Below are 19245 nucleotides of genomic sequence, written 5' to 3' on the forward strand. Positions count from 1 at the left end.
GAGCTCAGACAGTGGATGGTTCTGCCTGTTACCTGTGAGTGAGACTGTAGAGCTCCTTATTTTCAGATATGCAAGGAATTAAGAATGCACAATGTGATTTAGACATCAGAGTCTGACTATCAATTAAATTTACCTTTGGAAATAGAGTTCATTAATGCACATTCATATATTTAGACTTTTAGGATGACTGGATGAAATACAGATTATTCATAAAATGCTATTTTCATGTGGTGTTAGTTTCCCAAATCCAATTTCTATTTTATAGTTGATTAATTTTTGATTGTAATAAATGGATCTTGCATTTACTTTAAAAACATAGCTATAAAAATTTGTATTGATCAGTCTTCACTGCTAGCAACCAACAGTGAGAATCTCAGCCTAAATAAGTAACCATTCCCTCAGAAATTAGAGAATGAGCAGGGAAGGCAGAAAAGAACAGACTGCTGGGCTCTTAAAGACATGATTTGAAATGTCATTGTTGAGGTTAACCTTGACTTCATCCTTTAACTTCTATGAAAAAGAAAGAATGCATTAAAAATGTAATTAGAATATTATGCACTTGGCTCCATTTTACCCAATGGACTTGGGTAAAATTTTGATGTCCCTTGAGTCAATAACGCCTACTTAATTTCAAGCTATGGTAATAATTTTAATTTATGCAAGTATTCTTAACTACTTACAACAAAGGATGTATACGACAACTGTCAAAGACAAGCAGTCAAATACAGTTCTCCAATTCAGGTTTTCAGACCTGTTATTATTAAAAAACCCCAGCAAATAAACAACAAAAAAACCAAAAAAACCCAAAAAAACCCTACAAAATCCCCTTAAAAACTGTTCTGGTAATTCCCTCTTTTATTAATACAACCGAATTCTTGAAGGCAACATTGACTGTTTGTGTTTGATGATCATGGCATAAATCTTTGGTAAGAATCCACTGAATTATTGATCCAGAGCTGGTATTCTTTGTTATTTTGTTAATATGAACAATAAAGAGCATCAACAATCTTAAGAAAAATTTGTTCTGTCTAGATTTCTTTGGTGCTAACACTGTATATTTAAAGGAATGGGAACTGGATCTTTTCTGTTTGCCCAAAATAATGCATTCTGACAGAAAATATGAATCCATTAAAATAAGTAATTTGAATCCCATGTCTAGATTTAAAAAAAACCAAACCTGAATTAGCTCAATAAGGTAAAAGATTGTTGCTTTGAGTTCTCCTTATTAAAATGTTTAAAATTTTAAGCAATGTTTTGAAGTGTAACCCAGTAATTAAAACATCTTCTAAATAGATTTTCTTAAATTATTTTAATGACATTTCTTTTAACTGATGTTTCAGATAAAATAATAATGAAGTTCACTATTTTTTATTTATATAACCACTAAGGTTGGTGTACCTGAAATTTCAGAAAAATAAGTTCAGAGAATAGAAAACCTTTTTTGTTAATGCAGCTCTATCTGTAAATTTAAAATTCTACTTAATTCAATTTTGGAACTTCAGATTCTATACATCTTTTTTTATCATTGGTCAGATTCTTAGCATCCACAAAGGTTCAACAGTACAAGTTGTGTCAAAGTTATGTTCCACATCCTCATAGTCACTTTAAGACTTTGCTTCTGAGATTTATACGGACTTCTGAACACAATAGACAAAGCAAAAGAACTCCACTTCCTTGCTCTGGAATTTATATGGAAAACACATCTGATGAGCAGTTACCTCCACTACTCCATTTACTTCCCACTCCATTATGCAATGCTAGCAGCTGAAGGGAGTAAAGGCAGAAAGCTGGGAAAAGGTGTGAAAGGAAAGTTTTTCTTTTCCCCTTTTTGAAAATAAGTAAACAGCCTCCATTAGACCATAGACAGTAGAAAACTGAGCTTCCATTGTCTCCAGAGCTCTCTTCTCCATGATTTTTCCAGCTTGAGTGAACATTCAGATACTGAGCATTTTCAATGTTTCATAATTTCATAGCAGAAGTGAAATGTGTAGGCCTCTATTTTTTCTCATTTCATTGCTAACCATCCATAATCTGTTGTCTCTCCATGTACAGTCTATAAGGAGGTCAGGAAAAGCCATTATTGGCTTTTAAAAGCTAGTTGAAAAGTATTAGTTGTTGAAACTTTTTGTATAATGTGAGGGGAAGAAGACATCCTGACTTCCCATGTTTTGTGTCAACATCTGTCAAGCTCTTGAACTACAAAAATGCATGTAAAAAATTACATGAATGCTTATGGCTAACAGATACACATCTTTACCCCTACTTTAATTGAAATTGCAGGAGGACTAACAAGTTATCTCCAACCCAAGTCAAAGATTACCAGTTGATTTGTTCAGAACATTAAACTAACCTATTCAATTTCCTGTTGGTGTTAAAAAAAAAAAAAGACATAATAAAATATGAAATTTAAAATTTGCAGCTTATTCAAATAATTCATGGTACCGGATCTCTAACTACTCAAACAAGCCTACTTGCAAACCACTTTTTGGCACTATATATATGCATAAGTAGATTATTTAAGCCATTAAGTCAATCCAAAAGAGGGAGGGAGTAGACGTGTGTTTTCTTGTTCAATGGATCTTACTCACAAATCATCTTTGCATTTAATAATAGCAATATTCTGAGGAAAAGGCCTTTTTAATAAGACTTTGATTTTGTAAATTAACTATAATTTGTATGAAATGTGCATGTCCTTGAATTTCCATTCTTCTTGTGGCAGTAGTCACACAATTTTTAAAAAGTTGATTTCCTTGATCATAAAATGATAATGATTCAGAGTTGCTACCAAAGTTTTTGAGTCAGAACATTTTGAATTAATTTATATTAACAGCAACAGACTACCTCAACTGCATTTCACAGCAGTCACTGGGATTAAATAATCTTTGACTACAACATCTTGCATCCTCAGTGCTCTTTAGCCTTTACCCATCAGACACACTCTAAAAATCCAAAGCATACATTTTCACATCTATTGAACATCTGGTTAAGTGTTTTTCACAAAGGAAATGCAATTTTTTCTAGCTGGAACTTATGCTGCTACTGCTCTAAGAAAGCAGAAGACTGATACTCATTGTCACATGGCCAAAACACTTGTGTAAGAAAAGCTCTATAAAACAGCTGGTGGTGTAATTTCCTTGGCTATTCATTTTTCAATGTATGATACATTCCTATAACAAGCAAACAAACTAAATAACTCAACAGTAATTAAAACGATGTTAATTATATCTACCAGCAACCTGGCCACCTTCAAATCTTTCCTCAAGCACTAGTGAGTTTACAAATCACAGGATGGTTGAGGTTGGAAGGGATCTCTGGAGATAATCTGTTTCAGCTTGCCTGCTCAAGCAGCGCTGCCAAGAGCCAGTTATCCAGGACCATGTCCAGACAGCTACTGAAGTCCAGAAATAAATTAGAACATTTCTAGTTTCAGAAGTAGCAGAGGAAGAATCCATGAATTGTGGGTGCTACCAAGGATGTGAAGAAATCATGGAATAAGGTGATGTTTTTGTGGCATACTTTATGCTACAAAAAAGATGAGGTTCACACAAGATTAAATATGTAAAGTGCTATAAAAGTAGATGAGGAGGAGAAAATCTGAGTCTAATAGGGTTAACCCTCTCTGCAAATTTAAAATTTAATTTAAGAGAAAACCATCACAAAAGTTTCTATGATATTTCTTATCTGCTAGGTTAAAAAAACAAAGATTCAAACCATAAATATATTCTGTAGATGGAATCATAAATAGATTTCCTGGATCTGAAATCACACACACCAATTTTACTATTAACTTTAGCAAAATTAGCCCTTTATGTAAAATATTACAAGGTCTTCACTTAAAACATCAGATTTTCTTACATCTGAAAAGAATATTCTTGTCTTGCTATGTGTATGGATATAAACTGGATGGAAAATCAACCTGTCTGTGGTGTAACACTGAGTTCAATGAATTGTTTGGAGTTGTAATTCACAACACATTTTTAGTTAAGTCACTCGTGGAAGACTAGTCACTCTTCTCTTTGTTTCCCTATCTCAATACCTATGGGGTGCTTCCCTCCTCCTTGCTGCCATCACCTTTACTCCACCAAAACCATAATTGGTTCTGAGACCAATTATGTAATATTCAAAATTAGATTTGGATCTTAAGTCATATAAAAATTATATACAGCTAAAATGAGCTATACCTGTCCATATTTAATTCAAAATGTTGAAATTTTAAATTGCCAATTAAAGACATTAGTGAAAGTCAATACAGCATTATTTTAATGACTTGAAGATAATCCCAGAGCAATCAATTTAGATCAGAATGAGTTTATTGTAAAGTGCCAAAGGTGGGGGAAAAATGCTTCCTTAGCACTACAAAGAAATGATCTCTCAAATGAATAATGCCTGTTCAGAATTTAACTAGATAATGACTTCATTTGCATTTGCTAAGGTGATAAGAAGAATGAAAAGACAGCTCAGAGGGAAATGATGTAAGTGTTAAAAGGTGACATGCAAAAGACACTTACTCAAAGTTCTGGCTTACCAACTGAGTCCATTTTAAAAGGAACACATCTATTAACCCAAGCATCCTGCTGAAAAAAGGGACAAAGCAGAAAAAATATGTAATAGAAAAATATATTACATCACAAGAATCTCTGACATGCACTTCAGAGTGACTGGAGGCTGAACCAATCAGATACATTTCCATTCTTGTTTGTATACAATGAATTTGAAGACTGACTAATAGAACACAAAACTGCTGGGATTCTATTTCCATACCTGTTATTGCAGCCTTGCAGAACAGAAATTGTGCTAGTCATGGTCACATCTGCAGAAATAATATTAATTTGAAGCTTGAAAAATAATTTCAGCCATTTGTAGTTGCCCTGGAATTACCGTTCCTTTTATCAAAGGTGAAGATTCATTCTGTTTTCCAGCTTTAGGTTATCACATTTAGTTTTTGAAAGGAAGGTTAAGCACCTGTTTGTCTTCAAGTGTAGAAACTAGATTTTTGAAATACATGAAATTGTGTATGTGCTGTGATCACTTTCACCTCTAAAGCTTTCTAGCTGGTGGGGCATATCCACAAGCACAGTATACTTCTGCTGGTGTTATGTGCTTTGTACTGGTATTTTGTGGACCTGGCTCCACCCTTGAATAGTATGTGAGGAAAATAAGATTTTTCTGAGGATTAGAGTTCTAGTGAATCTGAACCCAATTATTTTTATGGCAAGAGCCTTCCCTGGTTGCAATATTTACAAATACAGTTGTGCTTATTTTTAAATTTGCAAACAGAAAGTACTTATGAGAACTTTGTAGGTTTCAGTTCATTGTCCAAATGTTATTCTGTGTTGTTCTAGCATTTATCAAATTCTAAAACTGGGACAGATTTTTATGCCTTAGGATACCTGTACATATTTTAACATAGGAGCATATTCCCCTTTGTAAGTGAAATAATTTGCCATTTGTGTTGGGTACAGCAAAATTAGTAATAGCTAAGGTGCTAACTCCTTTCTGAAAAGGGGCACCAGCATATGGAAATTAAGAGGTTTTGGAACTGTTGGGGAAAAAAAACAAACCAAAAAGCTCTTGAGTCTCCATGTAAACAAATAGATGCTCCTGAAATGCATTCCACTTCTCACTATCATCCACCCCCAGCCTTCCTCCTTGTCTGCTATCATCATTTAAATAAGATCATAATGATTAGGATAATTTTTTACTCTTATGCTGCTTCTTATTCTTCTCTTCCCCAAGCTCATATTATATTTCAGAAAAGGTATGATATTTATGCTCTTCACATAATGCATTTCTTTTAATCTAAGATCACACTCCTGATTAGTCAAATCATAACCATAGTTTATCATTGCCATTATTATTATTATCATTATCACAAAACAAGACACCAGTTCTTAAATGCTAAAAAACATTGAGGCACCTATTAAAGCAAGGTATTTCTGTTTTGTTTTGTTGGGTTTCTTTTTTCTTTTTCAGACAGAGCATAGGATAAAGGAAAGAAGTAGATATATATATAGTTAAGTAAAATATTAATATTTTGTCTTTGAAGAAATCTCTCAGTCGTTGGATATATTTCTAAATCCTTTGACCTCATGATGCAAATATATTTCCTCTGAGGTGTGTATCTCAGAAGGTACTGGAGCTTTTGAGTTTCATTCACTATGTAAGAAACTCTGAGTAGTTACCTTCTATATCCACTTAGATGGTAAAGAAATATTAATGGAGTGTATTAGTTAAAGTGACAATTTTGTCATCTCTTTTATTTCTGAGTTAAATCTGTAAGCAGGGTAAGCAAGAGCATTATTCTGAACACGATGAGAAAAGATGTCCAAGTGTCCTACATATGATGCGCCTACCAGTCCTTAGTGAGCCAAGATTAGATGGCCTGAATGAATAGCAAATTGGAAGGCTGGTAATTTCTGCCTCATTTCTGAGTCATTTTTACATTATTCCAGAGCATGCAAACTAAACATTTTATACAGATAATCAAGAAGGCAAAAGAACATTTTTAAGGAGGAGGGGAGGTAAAAACACCTAATTTTTTTTCTACCAAAATGGAAAAAAAAAGATTCAAGAAACTATTCTTACTATTCTTATGGTCAGAAAGTTTTTTTTGGTTTTTGTTTTGTTTTGTTTTGTTTTTGGTTTTTTTTTTTTGTGGTTTCATTTGGTTTGGTTTGTGTTTTTGTTGTTATTGTGTTTGGGGTTTTTTTGAGATTTTTTGTTGGGTTTTTTTATTATTTTTTGGTTGTTTTTTAATTTATATTTTTTTAAAGAAAGAACATTCATCTAAGACTCATTAGAATCAACAACAAATTTCAAAGTGATGAAAAAAATCAAGCTGAAAGAAATAATAACATGAAACATAAAAAGATGGTTTACACAGTTGAAAGCCAGCCTGGTGGAGAGTGAGACTAATGTCAGTCTGTACTGATCAGAGAAGGAAAGCCAAGGGCATAGCAGGTCCTATCACAAAGTTACACCATCTGCACATAAAAATAGTATTTTGCAGTGTTTCTTTCTGCAATATCCTTTTCTTCAATAAGGGTACGGTTTTGATCTAACAATATTACCAAATATTGAATTTGCAATGTTTATTAAAATGTGATAATGGGATGTTATAGCATAGAGGAGTCATGGAAGCAGTCTGGTTTATAGTACACATCTACCCATTTCTCTAAATGAAGTTGTCTGATCATGAGGACTTCCCATTGTTTATTTTTTAGTACTGGATGCCATCTGATATATAGGTACATATTGTGCTGATATATATGCTGTGTAAAGTTTGTGACCATCTCAGGTGTCATTTTGATGGGAAAAACAAAAGCTGGATTGGTTTCTGTTTTCTAAAACCCCTTGCTAGGGAAGCACAATGTTGAAGCCTTCTTCCTTAATCTACGTTTCACTTGAGCTCATTTGTCTAAGTTTACTAGCAAGCTGTATACTTTACTCTTTGTTTATTGATATGCAGTTCCACCTCAGAACCTCATTCACTACCTAAGCAAGATAGTGAGAATGTGTTACATGTATTTGTGAGAGACTGAAACACTTTATGGCTTATTTACATGAGAAAGCTGACAGAAAAAATAGTTTTTCCCTAAGGCCCCTTTATCTTTGTGGTAAACCCTCAACTCAACACTCAATGGATTTTTCCTTTTTTTTAATAATTGATCTGTAGTGGGCCAGATTTTTATTTTTCCTCTTTATAGGAACCTGTCAACAGATGAGATAGAGCTGTGTGGAACTATTGAGACTTTCATTGCCATCACATTGCCTGTATTATCAGTTCATTAACATTTGTTATTTGGTTTTTTTTTAATTGCATGTTGAAAAGACAACTCAGAGGGACTTGTTGGGAGACCAAATATTAGTCAAATAATTTTGCATAATGTTACTTTGATTTTTGCAAAGTTTAATTTGTCTTTTTACAGGGAAAAAAAAAATTCTATGGGAAAACCTTTTACTTCTATTGTATGGATATATAGTTTTGTCTCAACCAAATTTAGCCTGGGAGTGTATACAAATCCCCCATAACCCAGGACCCATATGCCAAATTCACCAAACAAAGTATAAGTGGGCCTGAACAGTGAAACAAATCCTTGTCTCTACAAGGCAGAGTGGTAGAATGGGAAGTGGAGAAGTTGGACTGTAAGAACCAGCAGCTGAAACTACCTAATGGAGAGGCAATGTGCTGGAAAGAGAGGAGCCATAGAGATAAATTAGAAGCTGCCCTTTTGAAGTGTTCCCATGTAATAAATTGAATTACAGGAGCATCTGAACCTAAAAAAACCTGGTACATCTCAGAGCTGAGTATGTTTATCTGGGACATGTGTACCTGTTGGGGTTATGCCAAATACAGCTGCCTCAACTGACTCCCAAGGCAATGCGACTTATGAAGAAGTTAGAGATGGTGTTGTCCTATGGCATTCCCATCAGCCATGACCCTGGCCAAAGCAGGGTCTGGAATTCAAGTAAAAAGTCACAGGAAGTTCCCAGTCTGACCTGTATGGGTGTTCACACCAATGTTCAAATATTCAGCTCTATGAGGAATGGGAGGGGCACGTTCAGATGGGAAAATGTATTCCCGCTTGAACGTGCATGATATGGCTGGACTCTGATGTACTACTGAGCTTCCTGCCATGTGTCCTGGGAGGGGTTTTACCACATAGTAGAAGATCCAGGGAAAGTAATGGACCCCAAGCACAACCCAAATGGACTGTGCATGGAGTCCAAGCCTTGTCTGAGACTCAAACTGAGAAGCTGGGTTTCATTGTCTTGATCATCAATATGGTTCAGGGTACAACAAAATCATGGTTGGGTCACTTTACTCATATACTAAAAATATAATTACATAGAGAGGGACAACAGTAACTGAAAAGCAGAGAGAGGACAACTGAAGAGCCAGTTCTACCACCTTTGCCCTTTTCAGAATAAGTCTGAATAAATGTGTCTTTCAGCATACTCTAAGTGTCAGTGGAGCTTGATGTCCTGGAAAAATCAGAAGGTAACCTGTAAAGCGAAAATTTGCAATGGACTCAAGGGGAAACCAGTTAGTAGCTTTTTTCACTTTGTAAAAAGCTGGTTTTTAAAACTTTTATTTTGAAATTTTGTTTGGTGTTTTTTGTTGGGTTTTTTTGGGGGTTTTTTTGGAGGCGGGCAGAGGGCTGATTTTAGAGGGCAGGTTTGGTGTGAAATTATCTTTGGTCCAAAATCAACAGCATCAAATGCTTCACTATATTTTCCTATAGGAGTTTCCTTAAAAATAAATATAGGGAAGAACCTATCCATTTCAGACTGTTAAACTGGCTTGACTGGGAAGCATGTGTCATAAATGAGAGTGAAGGTGATGTTGGCAAAATTTGCCACAGTTGACCAATAAATAATTATCTGGGAGATAGAGCACAATATGATGGATCCTCATCATGCATTTTAATTATGGGTTTTAATTACCTTTTGAATCCTATAAAAGTCAGTGGCCTACAACTCTTTAGCCATTTTATTTCCTATCTGTAAAACTGTGCCAACATTTGTCTAGCTCCTGTCAAACAGTAGAGGACACAGTGTCTTTTACCAGGGGATGAAAAAAATTAAAAAAGCTATTATTAGCATATAATCTTGAGTTTTGTCCTATTAAAAAACTCAACTTGGCAAAAGAGTAACTTAGATTTAACACCTAAGATAAACACAATGAGGATATGAGGATGAGCTAAAAAAAAAAAAGAAAAATTTGAAATATAAAACTCTATATAATATTGCATATGCAGGTCTCCTTCTAATATTTATTTGTCAGTAATAGAAAAAAACCAAACAACAAAACACAAACAACAAAACCACTGCCCTTTACAGCTGTAAAAAAGAGAAATTAAATATCTTTTTTATTTGATATACCGTTTGGTACTTTAGATCCAATGGCCCCAAAAATTATTTGTTTATTTAAGGGATTTTTGTTTTTTGAAAGCTCTAGGAAATTAATTTTTTGATGTCAAACATCTAAATTAAACTGACACTTCAAAGATCCTCCAGTTTTACTATGGAATCCCGCAGTTTTACTATGGAACAATTTCTTATTCATTATATGATGAAATACAGTAAGAATTCCTCTGTTTATTAAAAAAAAAGCATGTGTGTGTTTATATAAATTAATCTGTATGGTTTAGAATAACTCTTCCAAAAGCTGATTGAAAATGTTCAGAGGATTTTTCCAGAATTCATTCAAAAACTTAGAATTCAATTTATTAATACTTCCATTAAATGTTATCCCTTACATCTGAAGCTTAGTTGCTGCCCTTTAGTAGCTTGGTCTAACACAGATCTTTCGTTTTGACCCTCAGTGCTTTCTTTCCTCTGAAGTTACCAGCTGTGCTTCTTATCTGCATGTGTCAAATATTCAGCCTGCCTTACTGGAGTAGATGTTAATCATAAATGGAGTTGTTAACTGTGCTGGTGAGGTCAAACTGTCCTCAAGAGGTCATTGAAACTGGAGGAAAGGAGCAAATGAAATAACTGAAGGACAGGCTGTGAGGGTTGGAGTTGTGAAGTCTTTGAAAAGAGAAGGCTCTGGGGAGACCTTTGAGCATTTTCCCATGCCTAACAGGGGCTGACAAGGAAGATGGAGAGGGGCTTTCTACTAGAGCATGCAGTGAAAGGGGTTATGGATTCAAACTGAAAGAGAGTAGGTTTAGCACAGTTATTAGAGGAAATTCTTAATTGTAAGAGTGGTGAGGCATTGGAACAGGCTGCCCAGAGAAACTTCCATGGAAGCTCTCAAAGCCAGGTTGAATCAGATTTTGAGCAGCCTGGTCTAGTGAAAGTTATCCCCCTGGACCTATGGCATGGTTTTATGGTCCCTTTCAACCCAAACCATTCTATTTTGATAACTGTCGGCAACCCCATGGAAGTGTATTCATCTTTATTAAACACAAACACACAAACAAACAAAAAAACAACCTCCGTTCCCCTCAAAAAAGTTAACATAAAAAGGTGTTTTTCATGACCCATCTTAGAATTTAATGGAAATACTTGGAATTTAAATTCCTGTTGAAGGTGCAGAAGAAAAGAGGACTTCCTGTGTTTCAACAGGAAGTGCAAGAAAAAAATTTCCTTTCCAGAAGCTTTTACAAGGTAGTTTGTTCTCCATGATGTTCATTCTGATTTTAGATTGATGAACTAAAGGAAGTTATGGAGTAAGGCAGAGGACTCACTGCAGTATATAACTGCAGATCACTCCAGACTGCTCCGTGGCCAGCAGATCTTTTGACAGAAAATCTATTTGCATCTGCTGAGCCCAATCTACAGATAAAGTACTTTAGATTTCAAGCCTTTTTATCTTTCTTTGGATATTCTGCCTTATCTTTTTACTTGTCATGTCACCATTTAATCCACAAGTCAGCAATGAATAAACTAAGGAAATACCTGTGATTTGTTCATATCATCAGTTTTCCAAACCCAGTCCTCTTCCCTTCTCTTCATGCTTGCTCTCACAGTGTGAAACCTCTCATAATCTGTTGCATTGAGAAATTGTATGGCTAATGTCTGGATATTTTAGACAGCTAAATATTTCCCCTTACATGGCACAAAAACAATTTTTTGATAAAATTTTAGAATTTTTGTAGAGTGATAACATTTTTTTGTTTTGTGTGGTATGTGTGTGTGTCCCATTACTCCTAAAAACAAATCCCAGCCAAAATTACTGTAGTCAAATGTACCCATTCTATCTGAAAATTAAATATCTTTTGAAGGAAAACTTTTTTAATAGAAAGTATTATTTTTGAAAATTTAATACATTTAATGAAAAAAAGGTCCCTTTGAGATTATTTCTTTTGAGATTATTTCTTTCCTTCTTCTATATAAATTGAAATTTTTGTCCAGTATTTATCTCTCATAGTTTATCATGACACCAAGAGAAAATGCATACAAAATGATTCTCAATGCAACATGGAAAGAACAATTGGAACTACAGATAAAGTAGGAATAGAATAATAAAACTAAGTACCTATGGAATATTCCTGTGAAATGCCACAAAATAATTTCCCAAACAATATATTTTTGCTATTATTTTCAGCCAAAATATAAGAACAGTAATTTTTCATTTAAGTGCAATCATCTTTCACGTCCAATCTTTTAGTGTAAACAAGTAATTTTTCTCCAAATAAAACATGAAAAGCAGCTAAGGAGTGGTAAAAAGCACACACTCCTCTGATTCTTGGTCTTTTGAATCAACCACTGGAACCTGAAAACCAGGGAAAATAATGTCCATGGTGAGATTCCCTTTTGACAGCAGAGAATAGTCACATATCATTTTCCATTTTAATATAAGGCAACACCCTGTCTGCTTGACCTTTGTTTCCTCAGTTTCTGGTGAATAAATGTTCATACCCATATCCTGTAGATATAATTATATCTTTCTTATATGGACTATCTACATCCAGTAGAAATATTAAGTAACTTTTCTTATGACAAAATCATCTATGCTTTATGTATGCTGAGTCAAAACTATATCTCTGGACAGATTAACAGTTGCAAACTTTTATTCCTGGGATCTGCAATAGTCCATGCTGGTCTAGAGGATGAGCATATTTACAGAAATACTCCAGTAATTGAATGGTAAAAACTTTTTGCATTTTTAAAAGCTTAAGTTTCAGCGCTTGTCTTGCAGAGAAAAGCTATCACTCAAATATTTCCTGACCTCCACTGTATGCAAAGGTGAAAGCAAATCTATAACCATAGCCAAAACCCTTATGTTTATTCATAACTAAACTACTCACAGAATGCTCATTAAATGCAGCCATTACATATTAGGTTGTGATCTCTGGCTCCAGGTTGAAGAGTACATTTTACCTTCCACCCTCCTGTTTTAATTGAACTTAGGAAAAGGATCATAATTTTGTTTAATGTGCTTAAAGTTGAGTAACTGAGAGCATTTCTGAGGCTTGTCAGCACTGAAAAAACATGCACAGTTATGTCAATTACTGACTGCTAGTATGTCACAAGGAAACCAGCTGCCCCTGTGAACCACAACCTTCTGTCCCAAAAGTGTCTGAGACATTCTGTAAGCAAAGCAGTCTTAAACACAGTCATGGATGTATTTACACAAAGTCACAGACTATCACTACAGAGAACACAGGAACAGCCTCAAAGACCAGCTTGCATTTCTATTTGCTGCCTCCATGTTTAATTTATCTCCTCTCCTATTTGTGAATGCCTTTTCCTGCAGAGTGCACCTTGGATCATGTACAAGCAGATGCTAATTAGAGGGGTTCTTGTCTCTGCTGTCAGATCCAGGCAATCCTATCTGGCCTTGCAAAGAGGGGCAACTGGGACAGGTCCATATCCTTCCCACCAGCACCATGACAGATCATCTGCTAGCAGAGCAGATGGGATTTGTAGATGGCCTGAGTTAAGCTTTATGCTGGCAGCCTGCAGAGGAGACAGAGCCAAAAGACATGCCAAATCCTGACCACAGTCCCAGGTTTGCTTTGTCAGAGAACACAGCAGAGATTAACCTCAGCAGTGTTTTACCTACAAGGATCAAGACAACAGCTGGTAACACACAAGATATGGAATTAATGCAGAAACAAACACACTGAAGCAGTATACCTAGACAGCTTTTCTGGTAAGGGACATTAAAACTAAATCATTACTTAAAGGAAGAAAAATGCATGTTAGCAACATTATTTGGCTTGACTAGAGAGATGCCTTGCAAGAGCCTTAATGGAGTCTTGTCATTCTGTAAAACAGAGTTGTGTTTTGGATGCTTACAGCTCAGCTATTCAGTTTCATCCTTCTTTGAGTGGGTAGTACTTTGAAGCAAAATAGATTTTTTGTTTGCTTGCTTATTTAAAAATCATTGTCAAAATATTCAAAACAGTGTAAAAGGGTTCCCGAAATTGCACATCCACAGGATTGTTCCTACTCCAAAGCAGGTCATAAGTACTCATAAGTGTTTATGCAGTAAAATGTATAATGATCTGTCATTCTGATCTTTTATTTATTAATTTAATATTTGTGTTAAAAAAAATAAATTGACCTCCCTAAGGCATAAATCAATCATTTATTTGGTTGGTTGGTTGGTTGGGTTTGTTGTCAGTTTTGTTTTTTTGATGTGCTAATGAAATTAAGATATTCAAAGATTTTTTCAGAGCTTACGTAGGATATGCAGGAATCTGTTAGATACTAATGAGATGCAATAAAAGGAAAACCTTGTATTTTTCTTGTGTTTGGTTTTCACTCATAGGTTCACACAGGTACTTTTCATTTTAAAAATATCTATAGGTCTTAATTAACTAAACAGAAACACACCCAATGATATGTCATTGTGTTAGTTTAACCACAATATTTCTAATAACTAGGAAAATACACAGGCAAAAATTATTGGAGTAGTTGAGTGTATTCATGACAGATATGAATTAAAAAAAATATTTTATTTATTAAGGAGTCTTGATGTCCTTAGAAAGACATTATCTGATGTTAATGGATACAGTGGAAAGTGTTCTAGAATAAGAGAATATAAATATTTTTACTCTTAGAATGTTTTATCTGTCTTCTACAGAATATGGAATATTGCTTTCCTTACACTGTATTCTCTGATGCATTAAGTAGTTTGCTATTTCCAAGTAATTTCCAATTTCTCTGTTCTGGGGTGTGGCACAGATACACTAAATGAAAACTAAAGGTTTCATTTTGTTAGTTTCTTTATTTTGTGTCTGTGCTTTCTTCCCCAGTGCATTTCTTCTTTAACTCTTCCCACGAATACCAAATCAGAAGAGAAGGGTATTTTTTTTATGTTACTTGTTTGTTTAGTCATTATTTATTCTAGCTAAAGGTGTTTCTTTTTAATATGCACCATCTAGAGCTGATTTATTTTTTTTTTCATGCATATCTGTATGCTGTCCTTCTGCTAGCTATTTCTCTGGCTTCATTATCCCACTGAAAGATCAAAAGCAAAATTTTATATGCAAGGGATGTGATACAGAAACATGTTGATCTCACCTCAAGATCACGCCTACCTACTAAAAAAGAGATAAACTGGATCCAAATCTACTATTTTTAACCTGTTTACATACTACCATTCAGACAAGAAAAAAAAATACCTATTTTCTTTTCTTAATTCTGAAAACTCATTTTTGTTTTCCTGGTCTTCATGAAAAATAAACCAACATTTAGAAGAACAATCTGTCGTAAACCCAAAATATGAGTCTTGAGTGAAGAGTCCATCCAAGCATATCAAAGGTTGTGTATTTCCATATCCATAGCTTACATTTTTCTACATTAAGCTGCATCAGCAGTTCTACCACTGAGCTATGCAACTGGCCTTCACCTTTAGCACTCCATAACATCTGCTAGTAGCAACAAGTTTCATCATCTGACTATTTCTTTGCTATTGAGCAAAGAACCTCCAGGGCATACTCCTGTCTTCACTTGAAAAAAAAAATCATTTATTTAAGTCCTTTGTTTCCTATCTTTTAATAAGTTATTTATCCTTGTGGAGACTGGCTCTCTTATCTCATAGCAGCTTAGTTTCTTTAAGAGCCTTTACAGAGGGATTGTGTTGATTGCCTTTGGAAATCAAAGGATGTCATATCAACCTTTGTGCACAGGCTCATTGCTTCCTTCAAAGAACTCCCATAGATTTGGGAGTTCTGTCTGTAAATAAGACACTAGTTCTATTTTTTTACACTAACTCTTACCAGGTTTTGCAGAAGAAACAAAAGTGACCAACACTTCATTGTGAAGATGCTGGCATCTGCCCTGGAATGCTTTCAAAAATCGGTGCCATATTTACTATCTTCAAGAGGCTGGAAATCAGAATCAGTAACTCACCTGCCACTAATTTCAGTGTCTTCAGGTCTGACAGGAGAACATTGTGGTCCTTATTTACTAGTCTTTAACAAGACAGGAAGTCAAGAGTCAATTACTGGTACATATTTCTTAGGCCATTTCACAGAGAGAGTGGAGATGCAGCTGGCAGAGGCTTGGAGGATAACCCTACACCATTCAGCATAGTTTCTGGGAACATTTGAAAAAAGTCAAACTCATATTAGCTTTAAACCTTTGTATAGTAAGCTTCTATGGGGCACTTTACTTAATCCTGCATAACAGGCTGCATGAAATTAGCATCGTGTAGTATCATTGGAAAGCTTATTAATAATTTTAAGAGTAGTTTAATGCTAGATCTCAGTGGTAATTCTAATGAGAAACAAGGATAATGTTAATAGAGTTCCACAGGAATCTATTCCTGGCCTTGTTTTATTTTTATCTACAGTTTAAGTAAAAATTTGTAGAATAATAACAATTTTTAATACTGCCAAAATGTGAACTCAAATATCTAGGAAGAAAATCCCACTCCAACAGGTAAAGGTAGAAAATAGCAGCACAACATCAATGAAAAGACTTTAAAAACTAGCTGAAAGTGTTACACTTCAGGTTAACAGCTGAACACAATGTCCAAATAGTCACATCTGAAATTGGAGCTACTTCCTGTGGAAATGTCTGAGAGAAACCCAGCAATTTACTGATTAATTATTTCAGGTTTGACATCAATAATAAAAAAGGGGCCTGTATAACTGGAATTTATTAAAAAATGGCAGAGATGTAAAAAAGTAACATGAGAGACAGAAAAATTGATTTTTAGTGAAAAACTTGGCAAATTCTACTTTCATAGCTTACCCATGAAAAGTTTAAGAGATTTTTTTTTAGCTAAGCCTTGAAGTACCAACCCAGGGAACTTATTTCTGAAAGCAGGTGACTATTTAATTTAGATGCAGGAAAAGAAAATATAATGAAGCACAATAGCTAGAGGCTGATCATAGTCTGACTAGGCAAAATAAAAGGACATATTTTCGCAAGAACATATAACTAATTTTTCATTATTTGAAGGTACTGGATCAAGATCAAATGTCTTTCTATAGCATAGAATCTATGAAATTCAGACAATTTTTACTGTCTTATGCAGAGGTTCATATGGCCCATTTTAGTTTTAAAATGTATACATTTCCAGATATATTGTCTACTTGAAAAAGAAATTATAGCATATGGAAACAGAAGCCTTTAAAGTCACCAATTATACAATTCTAGTAATTATTTTCTTTTTTTTCATTTTCTTTTCCTGCTTTCATACTAGAAGAAAAATTTAAATGAAATCAGTATTGTTTCACTGGAATGTAATTAAGGAAATAAGTAAAATATATATTCTGAATGATTAGAACAACATGTGTTACAGTTCAGATAAAATGCTTTACATAAGGAAAACCTAGTCCTATTTTCATTGCTTGTCTTCTCTACAATTATTTCTGTTTATATCATGCTATTGCCATATGATCCAAACAGGAGAAAATTCTCATTCTGGGTCACAGAAGAGCTCAAAATTAACCCATAGAGAACATAAAGTGCAACACTGTGGCTGTTTTTTATTTGTCTACATTCTTAACAGTGGCTAATAGTTCTTAGGAGCCCTGCCTCAGAAACAAAAAGGTTTTCAGACATTGGAATATTTAGGGAAGTTGCAGGAGATGAAGAAGGCTATTGATAATAGGAATTTTATTGGAAAATGTGCACCACTATAGTGCATATTACTTTTTCCAGGGATGTCCGGTTCAAGAATTTTTTTTTTGCTATATCATGAATTTCTATATATATTTAAAACCTCCTTGAGAAGTTCCATGGAAGAAACTAAGTTACAGGGATAGAGACAACCAATATTTTTTTGTAATAAAACTGTGGTTGTTTCAGCCTGCACCAGTGTAGAAGATTTTTTAAATGAAAGCTGAGCTGCTCATTGTTGTGTGTGTATATGAATTCCAAGACTGGATCAACTAGCAACACTGTACAGAACAATGACAGACTTTAATGCTGATAGCTGTTAGATACCATGATATAAAGTGATCCAAAACTCTAAAGCTGTTGTTATGCCTTTCCTGAGCATGCTCTGGCAATGTCATTCATGATAAAGAGATGTCACAGGAGCTGTTCAGGATAAGCACCAGGCAAAACCACATAATGGCAATACAGACAAATAAATAGCAGCTTCCCACTTAGTAATAGCCTCAAATTGGCATGATGCCTTTTAATTAAAATCTTGCATCTTCTGATTTTCCATGGTCTAAAGAAAGTGGCCTTTCACATCCATAACCAGTTGCTCTATTAGTGGATGAATTTGACGCACTAGAACAATCGGTGTTTTAACTTTCTCGATCAAACACTTATAGGAAAAAATCTGTCAACAAGAAACATCAACTTTGAAAATTAGAAAGGAATACGTCACTTCAACTCCACCCCTAAAGAACAGGAAACACTGGGGAAAAAAGAATTAGCATTTTCATTAGTTTGCCCCAATCTTTTTTCTTGTGTTGAAGTTTTTATTTAAGAAAGTTAAAGTTCTCTGTTGATTTTTTTTTAACACATATTTGAGCATTTTCACATGTGCAGATGTGAAAGGTAATTCTGCAAATACATTCAATGAAAATTGGGGTGTGGGCTAAGTGACCTCACCATTGAAGAAGAGCAATAAAGGACAAGATATAAAGAAAAAAATAACTTCAAGATCAATAAGAGTTTGTTGTCAAAGGCTATGAAAATAGAGATCTGAAGAATCTTGAAATACACCATTTATTATATAAATGTTCTGGTCAACAGCACAGAAATGGCAGATGTTTTGTGCTTGTGATCTGATAAGTTCTAAACTATGATATCCTTTGGAGCTGAAATAAAAAGCAAAAGGTAGTGGAAAACAAGCTCTCTTTAATTAAAACAGATCTTTGAGAAAAGCATAAATGAAGAGCCCTATGATATCTCATTCTTGTATCAGTCTGATTTATTTTCACAAGCTCCAAAAATTGTGCTCCTTTTTGTAGTTTTATTACTTGGAAAGTTGATAAGGAAACCGCTGTAAGGTTTATACCCAAAATGATAACTACAAATTTACATCTTTCTCCCTTTAATCTGATAGTTTTCTTTCTGTCAATTGTACTACAGGACCTTTTTCTATGAACAATACAAACATGATTTTGGGTTTTCACCAGGTGTCATGGCCTGTAACTACTCAAGGCATTGGAATTGCTTCAGCGTAGTTTAGTGCTGGGCAAATGGAGAACATGTAAAGCTCCTTGCTTTTGATACCATACATCACCCTTCACATTTTGCATTCTGGCATAAAATGTTAACCAGCCAACAGATGTACCTAGCATTTAATTTGACACTGGTGATAGGATTTGCAATTCTATATGCATTGGGCAGATTTTATGTTACAGCATG

This window comes from Agelaius tricolor, unplaced genomic scaffold (genome assembly GCF_023055355.1).
Source record: "Agelaius tricolor isolate 1412-34295 unplaced genomic scaffold, bAgeTri1.0.p SCAF_2, whole genome shotgun sequence".
Lineage (NCBI taxonomy): Eukaryota > Metazoa > Chordata > Aves > Passeriformes > Icteridae > Agelaius > Agelaius tricolor.